This window comes from Panicum hallii, chromosome 9, assembly GCF_002211085.1.
Source record: "Panicum hallii strain FIL2 chromosome 9, PHallii_v3.1, whole genome shotgun sequence".
NCBI classification, from domain to species: domain Eukaryota; kingdom Viridiplantae; phylum Streptophyta; class Magnoliopsida; order Poales; family Poaceae; genus Panicum; species Panicum hallii.
Genome location: NC_038050.1, coordinates 26,050,313 through 26,073,225, shown reverse-complemented (window position 1 = coordinate 26,073,225; position 22,913 = coordinate 26,050,313).

Sequence of the window (22,913 nt, the reverse complement as noted above, 5' to 3'; positions counted from 1 at the left end):
CACGCGCGCGTGCCCGGACCCGCGACGCCGCGCCGCCCGCCGCTACCGCGTCCTCCCTCGCCGCTCGCGCCATCGCCTGTGCCCGCACAGCCCTCCCCCACATGCTCAACGACACCTCGACGACCCCGCTGCCCACACACCGCTCCACGACGGCCACAAGCGGCCGGAGCGCCATTAATGGCGCCCCGCACCGTCCGCCGGCCGCCACCATCCCATTCCCCTCCGCCCCACTGCCTTCTCCCTCTATAAAACGGCCCCCCCGCGCAGCTCACATCCCCCATAGCTTCCACCACCACCTCTAGCTCCCTCCCCGAGCCCCTAGCGCCGCCCCGCTGAGCTCCCACGACCGCCGCCGCCTGCCTCCGTCGTCCCACCTCCACGCGCCACCCCGGCCCGAGGTGAGGCCGGGAACCGGTTCCCCGTGCCCCTCTCTCTCTCATCCCCCTTGCCCCGGGCTGCCCTTGACCCTGGCCGGCAGGATTGGGCCGCCGCCGGCGCCCCTACCCCCCTCCTTTGTTCTGTGCGGGGAGAGGAGGAAGAAGGGGGCTTTTTGCCCGAAGCCCCTCCTCCTTCCTGTATTTCCCCTTTTTCCAAAAGAACACCCCCCTTGTGCCACTTTTATCTGCAGGCCCTTCTGCTCTTAACTAATTAGAAGAACAACCCCTGCCACGTAAACCTAATATCAAATAAACCCCTACGCCTTTCTAACGTACCCCAAAATAGTTCTGGAAAATTATAACCAAGTCCTTCCTATAGCATAACTGCTTACGAATAAGTCCCTGAACCCTGTTTAACCCCTGAACCCCCCCCCCCTTCTGTCAGACCCGGGGCCACGGGGCTGTGTACATCAAGGAGTCCGTATTGGACTAGGGGATAGGACGTGTCCTGTACCTCATTTATGTTGTATTCTATCCGCATGTGGAGTAGAACTAGTCGATACAGAAGGAAACTACTCGAGTTGTACTTGAGTACGATTTCTATGTTAGTATCAGACTAGGATTCATGTAACCCTGTCCCCCCGGATATATAAGGGCGGGCAGGGACCCCCTCAAAACATAAGATCACCAGATCAACACCAAGGCAATACAAACCATCATACAGGACGTAGGGCATTACGCATATTGCGGCCTGAACCTGTCTAAATCTTGTGTTGTCTGCACCTTCGAGTTCCTGATCTTGGCGCATCCCAACCTAAAACCTACCACCTTGGGTATACCCCTTGGTGGGCAGCCGGATAAAACCCGACAGCTGGCGCGCCAGGTAGGGGAGCGCATCAGAGATCCGCTGGAGAACTCGATGGCGATTTTCAAGTTCCCCAGTCCCGTGCTCCCTAAGGGCACGACCTTTGTTTTTGGCTCGTGGGTCTGCGTTGCCAACGGCGCAGGCGGTTTCCGTCGGCACACCGTCGACGACACCTTCAAGCTAAAGACACTCGCCGCAAGGCTCGACGACTTTGTCGATAATCTCGACGAGTTGCCATTTTCTGACTCTGCCAGGGAGACCGAGGCAGCGTCTGTTTCTACTATTCCTTTTTCCACGTTGGAAAAGGACTTGGACTCTTTGCTCCAGGCTGGAGGTTCCGGGGCCACCGCATGCCGGGAGGCCGAGGATCACCTGGCCGCTTGCGGGCTGATGATTACCACCACCTCCGAAGGACGAATTGTTCATTGGAGGGGGATGAACTTGTCCGATTCGCCCGGACATGAAGACCGATTGGTAGCCCATCTTGAGCCTTTGCCTTTTCAGGAGGGCAGGGCGTTGGCTGCCATATCCGAGGGCTCGACTGAGCTAGTCGAAGCCCCTTCCGACGAACTCGCAACTCGCCAAGTCCTGATGGCGGAAGAAGGGGACGACGACGCCCTCATCCCCATTGGCGCACTTGACGGCATCTCAGAAGATGAAGACACCGCAGAAGCCGAGAACGAGAACGACGCCGAGCGCGACGCGCGACGTGCAAGGAACAGAGCTCGTGCGGTTCGCAGAAGGCGCGCCAACGAGCGCATACGTTCTGCACAGCGCGAACTCGACGCCGAATTCGCCGCGGCAGATGAACGTGGCTTCAGGACTCCTGTGGCCAACATCGCTCGGGTAACAGCATTACTCGAGCGAAGCAACGACCCCAACGTCCGACAAGCACTCATCTACGCCCAACGGGCGTGGGTCCAGTTGGACCGGCAGGCTCCGGCATCGCTCGTCAGGGACGAGCACGTCGGAGACAGCCGAAGCCAGGCCCCAAGTCGAACAACGGGTCATCGCCCGCGACCCCAACGCAGCAACAACAATGATGGCGTGGGTGGAAGCCAGATCACCGGTGGGAGGCGACAGCCACCTCCGGCAAACAACCCGAGGCAGCCCAACGCTCCACGTCACCAACCTGATCTTCGCCAGAAGATCAATGAGGGGCGCGATGCCCGGTCAGTCCTCGACTCGAGGCGACGGGAGCGCGAGGTAGTCGAGCGAGACGATGCTGACTGCAGCGATCGTTTCCCCGCGTTCACTGCGAGATTCAACAACTACAAGTACCCGGAGGGTTTCAAGCCAATTGGCATTACCAAGTATGACGGCAAGCAGGCACCCCAACAATGGCTCCGCTGTTATTCTGCTGCCATTGAGGTGGCTGGCGGCTCCAATACTACCAAGGTCGTCTACTTTCCAATGGCTTTGGAGCCTACACCGTTGACTTGGCTGGAAAGTCTCCCAAACGATTCTATCGACTCCTGGGAAGGCCTCAAGAAGGTCTTCATCGACAACTTCCAGGGGGCCATATCTCGAGCAGGAACCCGGCACGACCTCGCCCAGTGCAAGCAAGAGCGCAATGAACTCCTCCGATCTTACACCCACCATTTTTTCGATGTGCGGGCCACCATCGCCAACATCTCAGAAGAGGACATTATCGACTGCTTCTAAAACGGCCTCACTGACCCAGGTATATATCGTGATTTTGGGCGTAACAGGCCAAAGACGGTTGCAGGTTTACGCGACATGATGCACGACTGGTCTGAACAAGAAGAAAAGATGAGCGAGAGGTTTCCAAGACGTACCGACCTCAACCAGAAGCGCAACAACGACAACCGGGCAGACAAAGGCCAGCGGGATTTTTCGGGTTCTTCCCGAAAACGCAAGCCAGACGATCTCGTCGCGGCTGTGGACCGTCCTTCGTGGGGCAAGAAGTCGACCACGCAGGAGCAGTTTGAAAAACTCCTGCAGAAGAAGTGCCCGTGGTGTGTCAACTCCAAACACGCAGCGATCGACTGTTTTCAGCTCAAGCGCGCCTTCGGCTCTCCTGGGAACGGCAAGAAGAACAAGTCGACGGGCAAAGAGCCCGAAGACGAGGAACAGGAGGACAAATCTGAGACGCCTAAGTTCCAGGATGCCTCCAAGACCGTCAATGTTATCTTTGGCGGTGACGAAGATTTTTGCTCCAAGCGGGAACAGAAGTTGCTGCTACGAGAGATCCTATCAGTTGAACCAGCGGTACCACGACCACTCCGATGGTCGGAGGTTCCCATATTGTTTTCCCGTGATGATCAATGGACTAGCTTTTCCGAGCCTGGGAAGTTCCCACTGGTGCTGGATCCCGTGGTCGCAGAAGTCAAGCTTACTCGGGTTCTTATCGATGGCGGGAGCGGGCTCAATCTTATCTTCGCCAGTACACTAAAGAAGATGGGTCTGGACCTCACCAACAAGCTTACTCCGAGCAAAGCTCCTTTTTATGGTATTGTTCCTGGCAATGCCGCGCATCCGCTTGGGACAGTTGTTCTTCCAGTCACTTTCGGGACGAGGGAGAACTATCGTACCGAGTTCATCAAGTTCGAGGTGGCCAGCTTCGAATCTTCCTACCACGCCATACTGGGGAGGCCGGCGCTCGCCAAGTTCATGGCGGTGCCACATTATGTCTACTTACTTCTCAAGATGCCAGGACGTAACGGTGTGCTCACGCTCCGAGGCGACTTGAAGAAGTCCTATGATTGTAACCAAGAGGCCATCCAGTATGCATCGACTTCCCGCGTGCCAGATGCTTCCGCAGAAGTACTCGCGGCTACACAGCAACTCTCTCAAGCTGAGCTGGACATCCCGACGAAGAAGGCGAGTCAATCGGGCGTCAAGTCGACGGGCGAGGTGGCTCTCAAGACGATCCAGCTCCAAGAAGGCGATTCATTTAAGACAGCCATCATCGGCGCGGGCTTGGGTGACAAATAGGAACTCGCGCTCGTCAGTTTCCTGTGGGCTAACCGAGACATATTCGCATGGAAGCCATCGGATATGCCAGGGGTGCCCAAGGAGCTGATCGAGCATAGTCTTAATGTGTACCCACAGGCTGTACCAAAGAAGCAACGACTTCGTCGTTTTGCCCCCGATAAACGGGAGGCTATCAAACGGGAAATAGCTAAACTCCTCGCGGCTGGATTCATTAAAGAAGTAATCCACCCAGAGTGGGTGGCTAACCCCGTCCTTGTATTAAAAAAGAACAAAGAATGGAGAATGTGTGTCGATTATACCGATCTCAACAAGCATTGCCCAAAGGATCACTTTGGGCTCCCTCGCATCGATCAGGTAGTCGACTCGACCGCAGGTTGCGTATTGTTATGTTTCCTTGATTGTTACTCAGGCTACCACCAGATCGCTCTCAAGGAAGAAGACCAGATCAAGACCGCGTTCATCACCCCGTTTGGGACTTATGCCTACAAGACGATGTCTTTCGGGTTGAAGAACGCTGGCGCCACCTATCAGCGGGCAATTCAGATGTGCTTTGCTGATCAGTTACACCGGAACGTGGAGGCCTACGTGGACGACGTGGTCGTGAAAAATCAAAGTCCCGAGGGCCTCATCACGGATCTGGAGGAAACTTTCGCCAGCCTACGGAAGTACCGATTGAAGCTTAATCCGACCAAGTGTGTTTTTGGTGTTCCGTCAGGAAAACTGCTCGGGTTCATAGTCAGTAACCGGGGCATTGAGGCCAACCCTGAAAAGATTACCGCCATCACTAATATGGAGGCACCTGCCACAATCAAAGATGTACAGAAACTTACAGGTTGCATGGCAGCTCTCAACAGATTCATCTCCCGGCTCGGGGAGAGAGGATTACCTTTTTTCAAACTTTTAAAGCGTCAGGACAAGTTTCACAGGACAGAGGAAGCCGAGCGGGCTCTGCAGGATCTCAAGCAACACCTACAGTCGCCCCCGATCCTCACAGCACCATTGCCGGGTGAGACCCTTTTACTTTACATTGCGGCAACTACCCACGTTATTAGCAGTGCTATTGTTGTCGAGCGCTCCGAGGAAGGCCATGCTTTTGGCGTGCAGCGGCCCGTGTACTTTGTCAGTGAAGTACTCTCAGAGTCTAAGGTGCGCTACCCGGCGGTCCAAAAGCTTCTCTATGGCATATTGATTACTTCGAGGAAATTACGCCACTACTTTGAAGAGTACCAGATCGTCGTGATCACAGACTACCCGTTGGCGGATATCCTACACAACCAAGATGCCACGGGTCGTATTTCAAAATGGGCAGTGGAACTGGGGGCTTTGTCGATCGACTTCAAGCCACGCACTGCAATCAAGTCCCAAGCTCTAGTCGACTTCATGGCTGAGTGGAGGGAAAATCAAGTCTCAAATCCAGTTGACAAGCCAGAGCATTGGACCATGTACTTCGATGGTTCTCTCAAGCTCGATGGCGGCAGCGCTGGAGTTTTATTCGTTTCCCCAAGAGGCGAACAACTCAAATACGTCCTCCAAATTCTCTGGGAGGTATCCAACACTATTATCACCGACTTGGGTTCCAATTTCACGGCCAATCAATTCTGGGAATTCTGTGAAAACTCATCCATCGAGGTCAAATATGTTTCAGTGGCTCACCCAAGGGCAAATGGGCAAGTCGAGAGGGCGAATGGTTTGATTATCGACGGTCTCAAGAAGAGACTTTACGACGCCAACAGCAAAAAGGGCGAGAAGTGGATTCACGAGTTGCCACACGTAATCTGGGGGCTCAGGACTCAACCTTCAAAAGCCACAGGGCAGACCCCTTTCTTTCTTGTCTACGGCTCCGAGGTGATTCTCCCTGCAGATATCATGTGGAAATCACCAAGGGTTGAGATGTATAAAGAAGGCGAGGCGGACGAAGCACGACAGCTGGAGTTGGACTCTGTCGAAGAGGCTCGCTGCTCTGCTCTCGTTCAGTCAGCCCGTTACCTACAGGGAATCCGGCGATATCATGATCGCAACATTAAGGAACGGTCGTTTAGCATTGGCGACCTTGTCCTTCGTCGCGTTCAGGACGAGTCGGGTTTGCACAAGCTTAACTCAAGATGGGAAGGACCGTTCATTGTCAAGAGGGTTACAAGACTGGGATCTTATCAACTTCGGCACCCCGATGGTCAGGATGTACCCAACTCGTGGAACATCCAGCACCTGCGACGGTTCTACCCCTAAGCAGACTCGTGTCCAATTTCTGTATGCGTCAATGGCAAGTTTTACTTTTCTGGATCGATTTGGCGGCTTTGTGCCACACAACCCGAAATGTAAATTCTTGAATATAATGGTGGCGGCTGTTGGCCATGCTTAAATTTTATATAAAATCGACTACTTGCCAGTGGCACAGGGGTCGTCGCGATGCTAATCGTGCTCTTTCAAACTGGTTAGGCCCGTCTGGCTCGGGTTCTATCTAACTCGTTTGGCTACTCCTGCGGTGGTTACACCTAAGGGTAGTTTTCGACTGTTTGCCATGAGCATCCTAGTCGTCGCGCCACAGACTGCGCGTTCCGGGTCCGAGTGGATCCTTTTTGGCAGGATCTTATTTAGCTCATCCGATGAGCTCTCGTGAAGGGCTAAATCGACTACTCTCTGAGTCGATGCACTCAGAGGTAGCACGCCTATGCTCCAAAGCAGATGGGGCTCTTCGTCTGCACATACGGCTACAAAGGAACAAAAGTGGTTTCTTATATTACAAAAGTCTTAAGCACTAACGGTTCAATCCTGGACCATGTTTCCAACAATTTTTTCAGCTACAGGCCGGACCTCTAGCAAATACTCGCGGAAGCTTTCATCAGTACAATCAGCAGCTGCACCCTCCGCGAGTACTTCTAGCCGAGCCTTTGGCCAGAAGGACTTTACAAGGCCTAGGGCATGGCCCACGTAAGATGTGGCAGCCTCGGTGACGAAATTGAGGATCTTTTGTGGCGCCCCGCGAAGACGATCAAGTAGTGGTTGTCCATCTTCAGCACCGTCTTCCCGGGGATCCACCATCTCTACGAGTTCCTGAGCTGCCACCTTCAAATCATCGAGTTCCTTCTGGCGCTGCTCTTTCTCCTCGCCCAAAGTCTTGATCTGCTGGAGGCAGTCGACGAGTTGCTTCTCTGTGTCGGCCATCACCTTCCGCAGACCCTCGACTTCATCTGCGCGGCGATATAGCATGTTCTTCAAATCAGTAAGCAATTCTTCTTTGTAATTTAACAGCTGCTTAAGTTCTGCGATGATAAGCAGGTTTCAGATCATGAAGTTATCGACCATGGGTATGACTCCGAGAATTGAATTCAACACACCTTGATGGGTTTTCCGCTGTTCCTTGAGTCGGCCTTGGAGCTCGACGATATTCTGCTCGAAGCCGGCTCGCTCCTGCAACAGCCCGTCGATACGCCTGGTGGACTCTTCCAGCTTCGTTGAAGTTTTTTGGTTCATGTCCTACATGTTTTTGGGCGTCAGAGGATATCGACCTAATCATACAGTTACCAGCGGTCTAGTTGAGATTTACCAGAACAAATGAGTCAATCGCCTTGATCATTTGGCGCAGGCGGTTCAGATCATCCCCCGGGAGGTGCATCTCTTGGAGTATAACGGTGTTTTCCCCTACAGGGGTCGGCAACCCGGGTGCCTCGCAAGAAGCACCCGCACCCTCCAAGGCTGACGGCTGCGAGGTCCCTGCAAAGGACGAGTATTAATATAGCAATGATTGTGGCAGAAGGCAGTGGGATCATTTACCTGCACCGCCGACGGGTACGGTAGTGGTGACCTCGACTTGCTCATTGCCGGGGGCTTCGGGTTCTGTGTGCTGGAGCTCGGGTAGTGGCGAGTCACGCATGATTACATCTGCCCCCCCTGCTGGCTCCAGCGCGTTGGGTTGCCCAGGCGATGGCTCGGAGGCTGGTGGAGCCAACTCGAGTTCGGGTGTCATTGCAGCTGTTGATCTGCTCAAGACAACAGCACAACATTTTTACTGTGATTTTTACACATGGCTACGGGCAAGGTCCAAGGCATTACTTACCTCTGGGATCGGATCATTGTCGGTTTCCTCCACACCAGCTTCAACGGCTTCTTTGTCACGGTATTTGTGGCTGGAGGAGTTGGCGTACAGGATGAGGGGGCTGGCAGCTCTGGCAGGGCAATGTCCGGGACACCTATTGCCGGCGGCGGCACTGTCTCAGTCGAGGGCATGAGCTGCCCCGACCTTGTGCCTGCCACGGCGATAGTTACATCGTCTGCGACAGAAGGTGACGGATCGGCCCTGTCGACCTCTATGGGCTCGGCTTCTGGTGTACCTTCTCTGGTGGGGGGCACTTTGGCTACCTTTTGGCGCTGGGAGCCGGGCAAGGAAGACGAGGGGCTGCAAGACAGGGTTGTCATCAGTGTTCAGTGAAACAACTCGACGGTTTTTATAGTTCGACAAACACTTACCCGGCAAGGTCAGTGGCGCTGGCTTTGCGTTTCCTCATATCCCGACGTCGCCGGGGAACGAGAGGTGCGTCGTCCGACCAGTCCACGGATGATCCGGAGGAGTCGTCGGCTTGCACCCTCTCCCCAGCCGCCAGGCTGCCCGTGGCTGATTCGCTGCCAGCAATTTGTTCTTTCTGTGCTTTGGCGGCGCTGGGCAGCGTATGGTAGGGCCGGGGCAGATCGGGGTGTGGCGGGTAACTCCGATACAATGCTGATGAATCCTGTATTAAGACAATTAGTTAGTATTAACTCTTCAGATCAAGGGAAGAAGTCGAGAAGTCAAACACTTACTGCTGGTGGTCGATTCTGGGCTGTAAACCCTGCTGGAACATACGGGACAGCATCCACATCTACTAGAATTCGCCTGACGCGCATAAGTGCAGCATCGTCCCCAAGCTCTTCTGCGCACATACGGGATGGGTCTTCAGTTCCCAAGTACTCGAATCCTAAAGTATGGCGCTGCTGAATGGGTTGGACCCGGCGTTTGAAAAATGATAGCATCACTGATGCCCCGGTTACCCCTGTCTCTTTGTGCGCGGCAATTAACTCGAGCAGTTCTTTGACTTGGTCCATCTCGGCTTCATTTGGCTCCAATGTCCATTCGCTACGCTGAACAGGAGGCCTGCCGGACCGCACAGGGAGTTGGGGGGCATGGTTCGCAATGTAGAACCAGTGTTGTTTCCACCCGGGGACATTTGATGGAAATTTGTATGATATGTATTTGTCACTAGCGTGTTGCCTAAGCTGGATTCCAGCGCCCCCTATTGCAGAAGGATTTTTCGAGATGGGCTGGGGCTTCACATGGAAAAGATAGCGGAAAAGAGTCCAATGTGGTTCAATTCCGAGGAAAGCTTCACAGAAATGAATGAAGATGGAGATATGGCAGATCGAATTGGGGTTGAGGTGTTGCAGCTCAATCCCATAGAAGTAGAGAAGACCACGGAAGAAGGAGCAAGTGGGGAGGGCGAATCCCCGTTCAGAGAAAGAGCAGAACGAAATGATTTCATCGACATTTTCCATGGGAAATGGATCGCGGAGAGGAAGGCGCCAATTGATGAGATCCCTTTCCTGCAGCAGACCCCCCAATACCAAATTCGCTAAATTATGGCGAGAACACTTACTAATTGCCCATTCTCCGGTTGCCGCTTGTGCCTCTTTCAGGTCCTTCTGGTTGTTTTTCTTCGGAGCCATTTCGAATCCTTACAGCCACGAGTTGTTTTTACAAGCGCTCGGGGGCTGCGGCGGTGGGCTCGAAGATCTTTGACTATGCTGGGCGGTGCAAGGGCTCGGGCAGGTCAGACTCTAGTTGGGGTTTTGTTTTTCTCTGGTGGCGGCGTCAGATCTGATGGCACAGGAAAAACCCTAACTGACCGCTGGGTTAAATAACCAGTGGTCAGACAGTGGTTTACTGTGTGTAAGATGAAGCGTCGCACGGTGGAATTAATTGGATACAGGCGGTTTTTTGGCAGATTTTTGGGACCGTTACCCGATTCACCATTTTTTCCAGGTTAGTTGTCCCGAAAAAAGAGGTTTTTCGGGTTTCGAGTCTAATTTTTGCTAATTGCCTCCTCTTAGACTTTATTTTTCAAAAGAAACTCTTTTTTGCCACGATCTTTGGGATCCTTTTTTCCAAAAGATTTGGACTCAAGGCTCGGGGGCTGTACGACACGTGGCATCGACTACTTATTTTTCGAAAGTACTCGAAGGATAAGAAGGAAAGATTCAAGGCTAGTTTGACCCTCAGCTTGATTCTTTGATTCAACCTAAGGCTCGGGGGCTACTCCATATGGAGTGCGATTATTCATCGCACCCCATATAAAAGAAAAAATTCGGGGCATGAGCACCTCATAGCTTCGATGCAGTCAGAAGAGTACTCGAAGAGAAGTATCAAGATGGAGCTTCGAAAGAAGTCGAAGACAGCTTCGGAAGTACTCGAAGAGTCTGCAGTACTCAGCTACGAAGAGCTCGGGGGCTTGTCAGACCCGGGGCCACGGGGCTGTGTACATCAAGGAGTCCGTATTGGACTAGGGGATAGGACGTGTCCTGTACCTCATTTATGTTGTATTCTATCCACATGCGGAGTAGAACTAGTCGATACAGAAGGAAACTACTTGAGTTGTACTTGAGTACGATTTCTATGTTAGTATCAGACTAGGATTCATGTAACCCTGTCCCCCCGGATATATAAGGGCGGGCAGGGACCCCCTCAAAACATAAGATCACCAGATCAACACCAAGGCAATACAAACCATCATACAGGACGTAGGGCATTACGCATATTGCGGCCTGAACCTGTCTAAATCTTGTGTTGTCTGCACGTTCGAGTTCCTGATCTCGGCGCATCCCAACCTAAAACCTACCACCTTGGGTATACCCCTTGGTGGGCAGCCGGATAAAACCCGACACCTTCACCTCGTCATTTTATGCGCCAAACGATCTCCGATCGACCCGAAACTTTACCACGCCCTTCCTAGTATAGTTCCAATCATGCCAACACGAAACCACCCAAAAATATTATCCCTACCTCCATAACTAAATTATTTCCAATTTAAGCTCAACGATGAAAGCTTTTAGTTCTTTCGCTTGATTGTGTGTTTGTTTGTTTGCGTCATAGGACATGGAGTGAACGAGGAAGGTCCCGACTGTGACCAAGCGAACGAGGACCAGTTCTGCGACCCCGAGCCCGAGGGACAGTGCTTCGATCAGGACCTCCCGCAAGGGTTTGACGATGGCAAGTTCAATTCCGCCCTTTGATGCATGATTCTGTCCTAGTTTTTACAAACACAACCCAGTGGCCTGTTTTATAAAATTGCATGGTTTCGCTTGTTAAAACATGGTAGGATAGCCGCCCTTGTTTGTGAAAACCTTACCTTGACCACCTGTTTTATAGAGAGAATGTGTGTGTGTGGGAAGGCATAAAATGTGGTTTTGAAAGACGAGTTAGACGGATGGATGGTTGCCGTGGGTGCGCTCGTACCTGTGTGGTAGAGCGAAGAAGGGAGATATCCATCTTGTCACCCCTAAGGACCGAGTTGATGTGTCATCTCACCTAGCTTCCTGTAGTGCAAACCACTTGACCGTTGTATGGGCAACGGCTTAGCATAAACCCCATTAGTTAGTCTGATAGTAGCCATCAGGAGAGCTGAGAGCAACGGGTGATCAAGGGAAGGGATAAGCTCTGTCTGACTTATGCCCCGGTTAAACCTCGGTGATAGGTCGAATGACCCCTTGATGGATCCTGTGGTGGCTAGTCAGGTCTAGCTAAGGTGGGTAATGGCTTTGTTGGGATCTGCACCGACACTAAGGTGATCGTGCTGTGGTACCCCAACTGTGGGTAAAGTTGCACACCTCTGCAGAGTTAAAAATCTATTCGAATAGCCATGCCCACGGTATTGGGCAAGTTACGGTGTGGTCACATAACTAGTGTTTCATTCAGGGAATAGTGGGGCTGGTGTGAGTTGGTTGGAAAGTGTCCGGCAGTTGTGCCGTGTGCTGCGGCGGACGGGGAGTCCGGTAGCAGCTTAAAACTTGGATCCTGTGTGGACCAACATCATGAGCTTCTTGGTATTTGAAAACTTGTTTTGAAAATGTTTTTAAACGAACCTTTGCATATAACCGAGTTTTCCGCAAATAAACCCTAACCTTATCCTTAGATTGTCCTGTGCATGGATTTCTGTTTATAACCCCCTCCGTGGGTGTGATTGGACTTGCTGAGTACGTTCGTACTCATCCCATTCTTACTTTTACAGTGGAAGATCCAGACTACATCCCCGAAAACGTCAAGTAGGGTTCTGTCCTGCACCCAGTCTTGCCTGTGGTTAAGGCCACCGCTGGAACCCCGCATGGCGCAAGACTCTGATGACCCTCTTTTCGTAGCCAGTGTAGTAGTGTGGGTTTTTGTTGTAATCCTCGCGATAGTGGCGCTTCACTGCCCATTACCGCATAGAGTTGTACGGTGATGTACCATCTGATGTAATAAAAGTGTTATCAGCCTCCTGGGACTGATAAAGTAACACTTTTAAGTCTTCCCTGATGGGGGACGCTTCAGCTGCTTAGCTAATACATCTCTGCAGCTATACTTCAGTGCCAGCTATCAGCTCAGCCGCTAAGCATCCGTTCCTTTGAGTCTATGATGTTTCTATGTAACAGCTGTCAGCCGATGCATTTCTTTTGATATACTTCTACCATCGGCTGGTTAGCTGATACGGTTGTTATCTTTCTAGCATCGGCTACTGCCGATACAATTCTTTTGTTCTGTCCTACATCGGCTACACATAGTCGATGTATCGGAGATGCACACACGATCTTAGGGTTCTTGCTATCGGCCGATCCAAGCCGATTCTAGTTGTTTTCCATATCGGTCAAATATGGTCGATCAATCCTTAGTTTTCCCATCTTTATCTACACACTTCTATCAACCGATTTATCAGCTAGGAAATCAGCTATATACCTATCGGTCACATATCCTCAACCACATTCCAATCGGCGGCACATCTGTAGAACATATCCTCCTCTGCACAAGCTCATCAGCCACATCCTCTTCAATCTAGTTCCGCACTTGTGGTCTCATCAGCCTAGTCTGATGTTAGTGTTCTGTTCCACCTAAATCTTGTAACAGGTCTAACTTAGATAACCCCATCGGCTGTACGTCACTCAATTGTTGTGCTGACGTAATCAAACCGATACAACCACACCTAGTTACCTAGGATAACACTTAAGCACATCTCAGTTAGCACAGCTCCTTGAGAAATCACCCCTCTGCTAAAGTAATCGATGCTTTCATCGATCAATTAGGAAACCCTATCAATCGGCTATGCAGGCCAAAGTACACAACCCTAGATCAGTAAGATAGCCCAGTCGACATGCCTTTGTTAGGCACAACCAAAGCACATCAATCGGCTAAACCTGATGCATCCTCATTGGTTAAGGCCAAGACCAATGCACCAACCCATCGAATAGACCAAAGACATGCTGATAATCCAATTGGCAAGATCCTTCCTTTTTCTGTACTTGAAGTACTGTACCTTCAACGTTCCTCTCCATATCAGCCGATTTGACCTCAGGTGAACCCAAATCGGCTAATCCCCTTGGATCATACACGGAGACCGCTCCTGCCAATTTCTCTTTCAACCGGAAATCAGCCGATTTCCTAAGGCAGAGTAGACAGCTCCCTCCTTTGCCGATTCCATCTGCTGAACCCTGTTGTTTCCAATAGACTTTGTTGTAGTCTTCAGCAAATAGCCGATTTTAATTAGTCGTCCACCTAAAGTTCTATCTAAGTTTAGTTTCAGATCTTTTTGGTTGATATATGAGTGATATGTTGAATGAGTGTTGGATTGCAACTTTATCATGAAGTAAAATAGCTTTATGTGCACACTTTGAATGTAATGTTGCATTGCATGTAGATACGACTACTTCAGCAACGGTACCTAAGAGATCTTCCACAAGTCTGCAGAGGATGTTTCTGAAGACCAAGTGAACGTCACCCAAGGATTATCGGAAGCCCCGAACCAAAGTTCGGAAGACAACAATACTAACATCCCTGACTCCAGTCCCACCAGTAAAGGCAAGCCCCGGACATAACCCACTATTTTATTTACACTGCAATCTATATCTATTTATATATTTCCATGCATTAAGTTCTTAGGAATTGCTTGGAACTTTAGTTGTATAATTCCAGGAACCGATGTACTGAACATTAGAACTTGAGTCCGACTAGCTGCTATGCTAATAGGACCGGTAGAAATCGGGTGATTTCCTGTCACTCGTGCGATATAGGAATTGGTTGTTTACAATTCTGTCGCCACTATAAGGATGACAGACGGGGTTATGTGCAGTATCATGGAAGGGAATGATACCCCGTCTGTGTTGTTGAATTTTGATAAGGTCGCAGTGTGTGGTGATCGGGGTTAAGCGTTTGAAAGTACTAACCACATGCCGTGAGTTCTGGGTAAGCGGCAAGCCTAGTAACCAATCGGCCCGAGGAGTGGACATACCTCCCACCACTCGTATTTGCTTCTTCTGGTTACTTGATTCGACGTGTAGGAATACGTGTTGCAAGGGCAACCAGGAGTACGGACATGTAGTCGCGCTACAGGCGTACGTCCTGCACTTTGGAAGTGCATATGGTCCTGCAGTCGCTTGTGGTGGATCTGATCCACGAGTCAGAATGAAAGGCAAACGGTTGCTTCGGAACGACCCTTTGGTGTTCCAAGCGTGTGAGTTAGGTTTATCCTTGCAAGATTGAAATTCGATTCAGAATCTTTCGTTTCTCGCGGAGATTGAGACTGCTTGATCCCTTTGTCACATAGAGTAACAAGAGCAATTATATGGTTATCAAAGATGATGTTTGACCAAAGATGTATACCATGTTTGTTTAGTATAGGTGCTTACCTAGAATGGATAATCAACTAGAATCTGAAAGCTGAAAGTTGAAAATAAGGATTTACTCTTTATTGCTTTTTCAGCTGAAAAACTAAACCCGGAACTATTACAAGCCTTCATAAGTCTAGTTATATGGCTAAGTATACCATGAACGGGTAAGCCTTGCTGAGTATTAGTATACTCAGCCTTGCTAGTTATATGTTTTTTAGGTAATGCCCTTTGAAGACCCTACTCTTCCCCTGTCATGGCCCTATGCTCTTCCAGATGGTTGGTTCGTGGAATGGGAATCCGTCCCCGGCCAACACTGATGATACCGAGTGATGTCATGCCCGGGCTTAGCATGACATCCGTCTTGACGACGTATTGTAAATCATCGCGTATGTTTTCCGCTGCCAAAAATCATAACTTTAACAGTTTATAATGTTTTCTCTAAGTTTGAAACTTCGTACTACTGTTGGAAACTCTTGTAATGTAATTCCCTGTGATATAAAATATGATGGTGACTGTATCTCTAGACTCACCTTCGTGTGAGGTAACCTTATTTGATCCTGTATTCGGTGGTTTATCGGGACGTTACCCGATAGGCCAAGGGATTATACCGTTTGAAGCACGTTGGAGCCCTCAGGAATGGACTCGCATACTTGAGCCGGTATAATTCAGGTTGGTTCTGCCACACAATACTTTTGCAAACTATTCTAAAAGAAGGCTTGTTGAGCGTCAAATCGGCAATGGTGATATCCAAGCCAGTTAGCGTCACTACATCAGCCAAAGTTGGTGTCATCGGCCCGTGGCCAAAAAGAAAGGCGTTCGATACATCAGACCAGAAATATGAGGCTGCTATGAGCATCGGCACATAGCATCGGCTCGTTCCTATCCATGTTTGATAGAGAGAGGGTAATGCATTGGCCGATGTCGTACTGATCCCAATTGGCTCTTTTGGAAGCGGCCATCCTGTGGTACCAATTCTTCCATCCGATGGTCACGTTAGGCCAAGACCTAAAAGTTTGGTTCCAATCATCTAGATTCATGGGGCCAGATTTGAAGGGAATCCTGTTGGTTTCTGAGTTGATTAAATATGAAGGATCAGGATCACCCATTGGATCCAAACAGATGAATCCAGGTTTGTCACTTATGGGGATTGTGAGATTGTGACTAAGATTCTAAAAATAAAAGAAATCGCTCTGAGATTAAAGAATGAAAGAGGAGGAAGAAGAAAGGGACTATAGAGATGGAGAGCATACCTCAGGGATCGAATCAAGAGTAGACATGGAAGAAATGCGGATTGGATCCGTAGAATCGCCGAGAAGAGGCGTCTTCCAAGCTTGATAATGAACTCGTTGCCGGAGTCGTTGCTCGAGAAATCGCCGCAGGCAAGAACAGATCTATGGAGGTTAGCTTGAGGAGGAACCAGCGAGAGGAAGAAGACGACGGTCAGTATTTATAGTCTTGCTCTGGGAAGGGCATATATGGTATTTCAAAACCGTCGTTTGCAAAAAGCGAGGGATTCGAGGTCTACTTGGTTTCGGAAAGCAATCATTGTAACGTCCGCGTTTTTACCCTGTCTAAATTACAGTACAAATCACTCGCTAAAAATAATTTTTAAAACGTTCTCGTCGTCAAGCTCGGATCGATCCTAAAACCCTCTACAGTTCGAGCTCTTAATCACCCAAAATATTTCCCCCACGTCTCGCCGTCCGACCCCTAAAGATAATCGCCATCCTTTCTCTGTTCCTCGACCCGCGCGCCGTGCCGCGTGCTCAACCCCGCGCTCACGACCGTCGCCGCGAATCCCGCCGACGCAACACCCCCTCGCGCGTCGCGCCGCACGCTCGCGACCGTCGCCGTGAATCTCGCCGACGCAGCCCCCCCTCTCCCTTCCTTTCTCCCCTGTTCTCTTTTCCCCCTTCTTCTTTTCCCCTTTCTTTTTTCCTCTTTCCTGCTCGTTCCCCTGCACGCACAGCACGACGCCGAGCGCCCGGCCACCCACCCCTCTCTCCATTGACGACGCCACAGGAACGGCCTAACCCGGCCCCTCCTCTGCGCGCGCCGTGCTCCCTTGCCGTCTTGGCGCTCGCGCTGCCCCTGCCTGCCACGGCGCCGAGCAGTGCCGGCCGCCGCGCGTCGCCTCGCCACGGGCCGCCCTTCCCCTGCGCCGCGCGCCCCCAGGTCGCCCCTCCCCGCTACACGCCACCGACCACCCCTGCGCAGCGACGACCAAGCGCCACCGCCGCCCCCACTGCCATTACTGGCCGCCCCCGAGCTCACCGGCCTCCACCGCGCCATCCTCTTTCCCCCCCCTCGCCGGCCTATAAGTACCCCCACGCCGCGCCCAGCCACCGCCACAACCTTCCCCCGCAGCCCTAGCCCCCTCCCCGGCCCTGCACTGCCGCCGCCGCCAAGCCCTCCGCCCGCCGCCCCTGGCCTCCGTGGGCAGGCCGCCTCGCGCCACCCCGGCCCGTGGTGAGTAGAGGAATAGGACCCCCTCACTCCCCTCTCCGTTTTGCCCCTGCCCCCGGCCGCCGCCGTGCCCCAGGGCCGCCGGATTTGGTGGCACCGCCGGCCTCTACCCCCTCCTCTATTCTGGTAACGGGAGGAAGAAGAAGGGCACATTTGCCCTGAGCCCCCTGCCCTTTTGCCTATTCCCTTAAGAACCCCACCTCCCCTTAAACCCTTTTTCCAAATAACCCCCCTGCTCATTCTATTTAGAAAATGAACCCCTCCTATACAAAATAATTACGGATAGACCCCCGACCCTTTTTTTCAGAGTACTCTAGGTATTCCCAGAAATTCTAATCAAGCCCTCCCCTTCCAACAGTAATTACGAATAGGTCCTTAGACCCTTATCCCTTCCCTAAAACCCCGTTCGGCCTATTATTTTATGCGCCAAAAATCCCCCGTTTGCCCCGAAACTTTACCACGCCATTTCTAGCATAATGTCGGCCCTGCCATCAAGAAATCTCCCAGAAATCTTCCTTCTACCATAGTTTCTTAAGATATTCCTGATTCGGGCTTGTAAATAAAACCTTTAATTCTTTTTCCTTATGGAATGTTTGTTTGTGTGCGCCGTAGATCACGAGGTGACCGAGGGAGAACCCGTCGACGAGCAGTACTGCAAGCAAGAGTCCGAGAACCAGTGCCGTGAGCCCGAACCTGGAGAACAGTACCTCGATCAGGACTTCCCGGAAGGCTTTGTGAATGGCAAGTCCAATCCCATCCTTTGATGCATATTTATCCTAGATTTATAAATACAACCTATTGGCCTGTGTTGTAAAATGCATCGTTTTATTGCATGACCTGGTTGGATAGCCACCCCTTGATTGCTATAACCCTTCCCCGATGACCTAGGATTTGCTCGAATAGGCGTAAATCACATGCCAGAGATACTTGTTACCTATCATTCCTCCCATTATATTTTTAAACCACGATCATAAGCGCTTTACTAAAAATAAGGGTACGAGTGATTTAGAAGATAAAATGGGGTTTTGGGGAAATAAAAGAAAGGCTTAATCTAGCGAGATGGATGGCGTTTTCTGTGTGAAATGCCACTAGTGTGCTTGTACCTTTGTGGTTGAGCATGGTCGGGAGATGTCCGTCTGGTCAGTATAAGGATGAACTGGGGTGTCATCTTGCCTAACTCATTTATCGTACAACCACTCGACCGTTGTGTGGGCAACGGCTTAGCATAAACCCCACTAGTTGTTCTACTAGCCAAAAGGGAGAGCGGGTGAGTAACGGGAGACCATGGAGAAGGGATACGATCTGTGTGAGTGATATTCCGATTATGACTTCATTGATGGGTCATTAACCCCATGGTAGCTTCCGTGTTGGCTAGTTAGATTCAGCTAAGGTGGGTAATGGCTTTGTTAGGATCCGCCGCGACATTAAGGTGTTCGTAGCGCGGTACCCTACTTGTGGGTAAAGTGTACAACCTCTGCAGAGTGTAAAAATCTATTCGAATAGCCGTGTCCACGGTATTGGGCGTGTTACGGTATGGTCACTTCAATAGATGTTTCGGGATGATTGGTTTTGTGGCATAGGTTGTTTTGAAAATACTCGGCAGTTGTGCAGTAAGCTACTGTGGACGCCGAGTCTGATGACACTAAAACTTGGATCCTTTGTGTAGGATCAACACTACTTAAGATTCGATTACTATAAAAAATGTTTTGAGAAAGTGCTTTTGTTAAATAAACCCTTGCATGTGTAAAATCTTGCTTTATCGCAAATAAACCCTAACCCCACCCTTGATATAACCGTGCATGATCTCTGTTATCACCCCCTCCGCGGGTGTGGTTGGACTTGTTGAGTACCTTTGTACTCACCCTATATATATATGTGGTTTTCTCAGAGGAAGACCCGGACTACGTGATCGGAAACGACGAATAAGGGTTGTGTCCGCGCCCAACTCTGCCTGTGGTGTTGGCCCTCCGCAAGATGCTTCTGCTAGCGTGTTACTCTGAGCCCGAGCTGGATCCCACGTGGGTCACGCTTTGGTGTATTACCATAGCTATTTTATTACTAGTTATCGTCTGTATCGAGTGCCCGCCTCCTCGGAGGTTTGTACGGTAATGTACCATCTGATGTAATAAATGTGTATCAGCCTCCTGGGACTGATTTGTATATCACATTTAAGTCACCTCGGATGAGGGGACGCTTCAATCATGGATTAAGAAAGAGTTTTGAAATAAAAAGATATTTTACTCCGAAACTGGGGGGCATGTGTTGACACCGTTTTTTTGGCACGTGTCAAGTTCGGCATCGGAAAGAAGTAGGAAGGCCTTTGTGGAATGAAGGAGAAAAATTGGCCGGTTCAGATGATTGAGAGGAGATAGATGAGGACCAGCCGATGGGGTTGCCAATTGGAGGCTTGGCCAATTTTGCACAAGGGGTTCAGTCGATTGCCGATTGAACATTACTGCCGATTGGGCCAAATTGGGCTAGTGGCGTTTTGTGGTCAATTAGGGTTTTGTGTCGAGTCCGACTCTTGCATGGGTCGATAAGTTTGTTTAGGAAATTTATTTCTTTAGCGTCAAGTTTTGTGTTTGTTGTGATCGACACGGAGTATGTATCCTAGGATATAAATAGCGACCCTGCGTGGTCTAAAAAAGCTTGTACACACCAACATAAACCAAACCCTACTTTTTTCCGCAATCTACTTTTCGTACTCGGCAACTTCATCGAACCTTTTTTTCCTTTCCACGAGCTCTTTCAAGCTAGTAGGGCTGCATCGCCTTGATCTCCGGCTTGCTGGTAAGTTCCATGTTCATCGAATATTTTCTAGGCTTTAACTTCAGGCGCATCGCTGTCGTTCTGTCTAGATTTATTCACAATTTATTGATATCTGCTAGATCTGCAAGTTTTACTTTAAATCTTGCAGTTCTAGTTTTTATAACCAATTGATCTAGCTTGAAATAGCTTCTATCGGCTAGATCGGACCTATTAAAATATATTATTTCACAGCCGATTTAGATCTATTTTAAGTGTTGTTTATCGAGCTCTATTTAGGTTAAGGTTTAGTAGCTTTTTACATTGCTTACGTCATCACAATCGGCTCCCCTAGCTGTTTGTCTTTATCTGCATCAGCAGCTCTTCCATTACAACCTATCAGAGAGATTCGGTACACCAGCCATTTCACTCCTGAATTTAACCTCTCGTTTCCTTATCAATCAACAGGTCAGATTGACTGGCACGTCTTTGGTTCAGGTTCAGTGTGCTGTACATGAAGGTTGCCGCCCGATTTTTGCGTCAACAGATTAATTGCCACCTTGCTTTTAGTATATGTTTTCATAGACTACGCGTAATGACTAGCCAAATCCTATGATCCGTGTAGGCGGCTCCGACAGGAAGGAGTAAACACTGACGCTGACCCCAAGCAACTCCTAGAAGTAGTAGTCGATGTGTGCTGTTTTATTATGCATGAAGTGATCCACCTAATGGCCACATTTTTTGTAAAGACCACGAATTAGCAACGGACCTTAAATACATTAGTCTTCGTGAGTGGTGAACCCGCAGCACCTTGCCGCCTCAAGTAGCGTTGGAAACTAGGAAAAAATATGTATTCAAGCAGCAGTTTTAATGATATACTGTAATAATATATGTATATGCATGCTTTATTTCTATATGATTTAGTTTTGTATGTGCAATTATTTATATCCATGAAACATATTCCATATTGATCACTATGATATTTGATCGCGCACTAGCTTGATAGTTCAAAATTGGCGAGAAAAAAATTTTAAAAGGTAGTGGGAAATAGATTTGGAAAATTTAAATTCAAATTAGTAAAATTTTAGGCGGGAATGATATTTCCAGTGGCGGGTGACCGCCTAACCTGCCCCTGGAAATAGATTTTCAAGGGCAGGTCATCCCTAACCCGCCCCTGCAAATCGATTTTCAGAGGCGGGTCAACCAAACCCGCCCTTGCAAATCGATTTCTAGAGGCGGGTTAGGGGGTGACCAGCCTCTGGAAATGGGTTCTTAGGGGCAGGTAATGTACCCGCTCCTGCAAATAATTATTTTAAGCTGCAAAAAGTAGGGCGAGTACCACACCCACCTTACAAATATTGTTTTATCCGTTCCTAAAAGAATTTTCTGTAGTAGTGCCTATTGCTGCCGCCGTTCAATTGGGACAAGGATATTAAGGATAGAAGATTGGTGTTCCTTTTGTTAGATAATAGATTGAGTATTTATCGCATATATAGTCCAAATATACTATTTTGCATTTTTCTAATATACTTGTATAGATTAGTTTATTTAATAGTAGCATGTGTATATAGTTTATGTCTTTATAATGACGCATGGATCCGGATGAATCAGGATGTGTTTTATGTAGTAATTTATTGTTCCATTGAGACATATCCTTCGTACCGTAGTTTTATAAAGTGTCGACCGTGTACCCCGAACTTTGTGGCTATGGTTCATCAAGGTGTGGTACTGTAGCATATTTGTTTGCTCGTTACTGTTCACTGCTATAGCGTTCGATCTGATCCGTTCACTGCTATAGTTCTCTATTTGATCCGTTTATCTGCTAAATGGACACTTCATGTTGCGTGCAATAGTTAAATTGCTGTTTCTACATGATTTCGTATGTTAGGTTTTTCCTTTTTTTTGCATTAGAGTCGCGCTTCAGGTGGTAACAGACGAAATCGTCACCTTTGGCGATATCTAATCGCCCCCGCCTGCTCGCCGGGGTTCTAAGTCAAGCAGTCACAAAAAGATTGGATGAAGCAGTAAAAGTGTTGACGTCGCCTGAATGCCATAAAGTTTAAAACATAAAAGATGATCCATTCAAATTAAATTTCAATTGAACTTTCCGATATGATGTTCAAAACAAGAAGAGCACCCTTGAATATGTTTGTATAATAGTTTGTTATGTAGCTGGAGTATCTTTTTATAAAGGTCATAGGAAAATTGTTCCATCTTCAAGACAATTGGAGACTGGTGATTGCCAAATATTCTAGAGTAAAGTGGAACATCTCCCAAATATTCTAGAGTTTTAGTTTTCAGTAATTGCCTAAACTTTGTTATGAATAGCAATTGGTGAAACATAATGTAAATCACTTGTAAAAACTAAAAACATTTGGAGAGTAACCCTTGGTAAAACATAATGTGAATCATTTGAGAAAACATTTGAAGACTGGTAAAAAATACATCCGAAGATGCAATTCAACCAGCAATCATAAAGGTTGCTTAGTTCTACCTGATTGTGCTTACAAACAGGGAGTGCTTGTTTGCCGGCCTTAACAACACTGCGAGTTCGCCACGCCATAAAGGTTTACATCGCTGTTTGGTTGCTAGCTAGCTTTTGGCGCGCCACAGCTCTCCAGTAG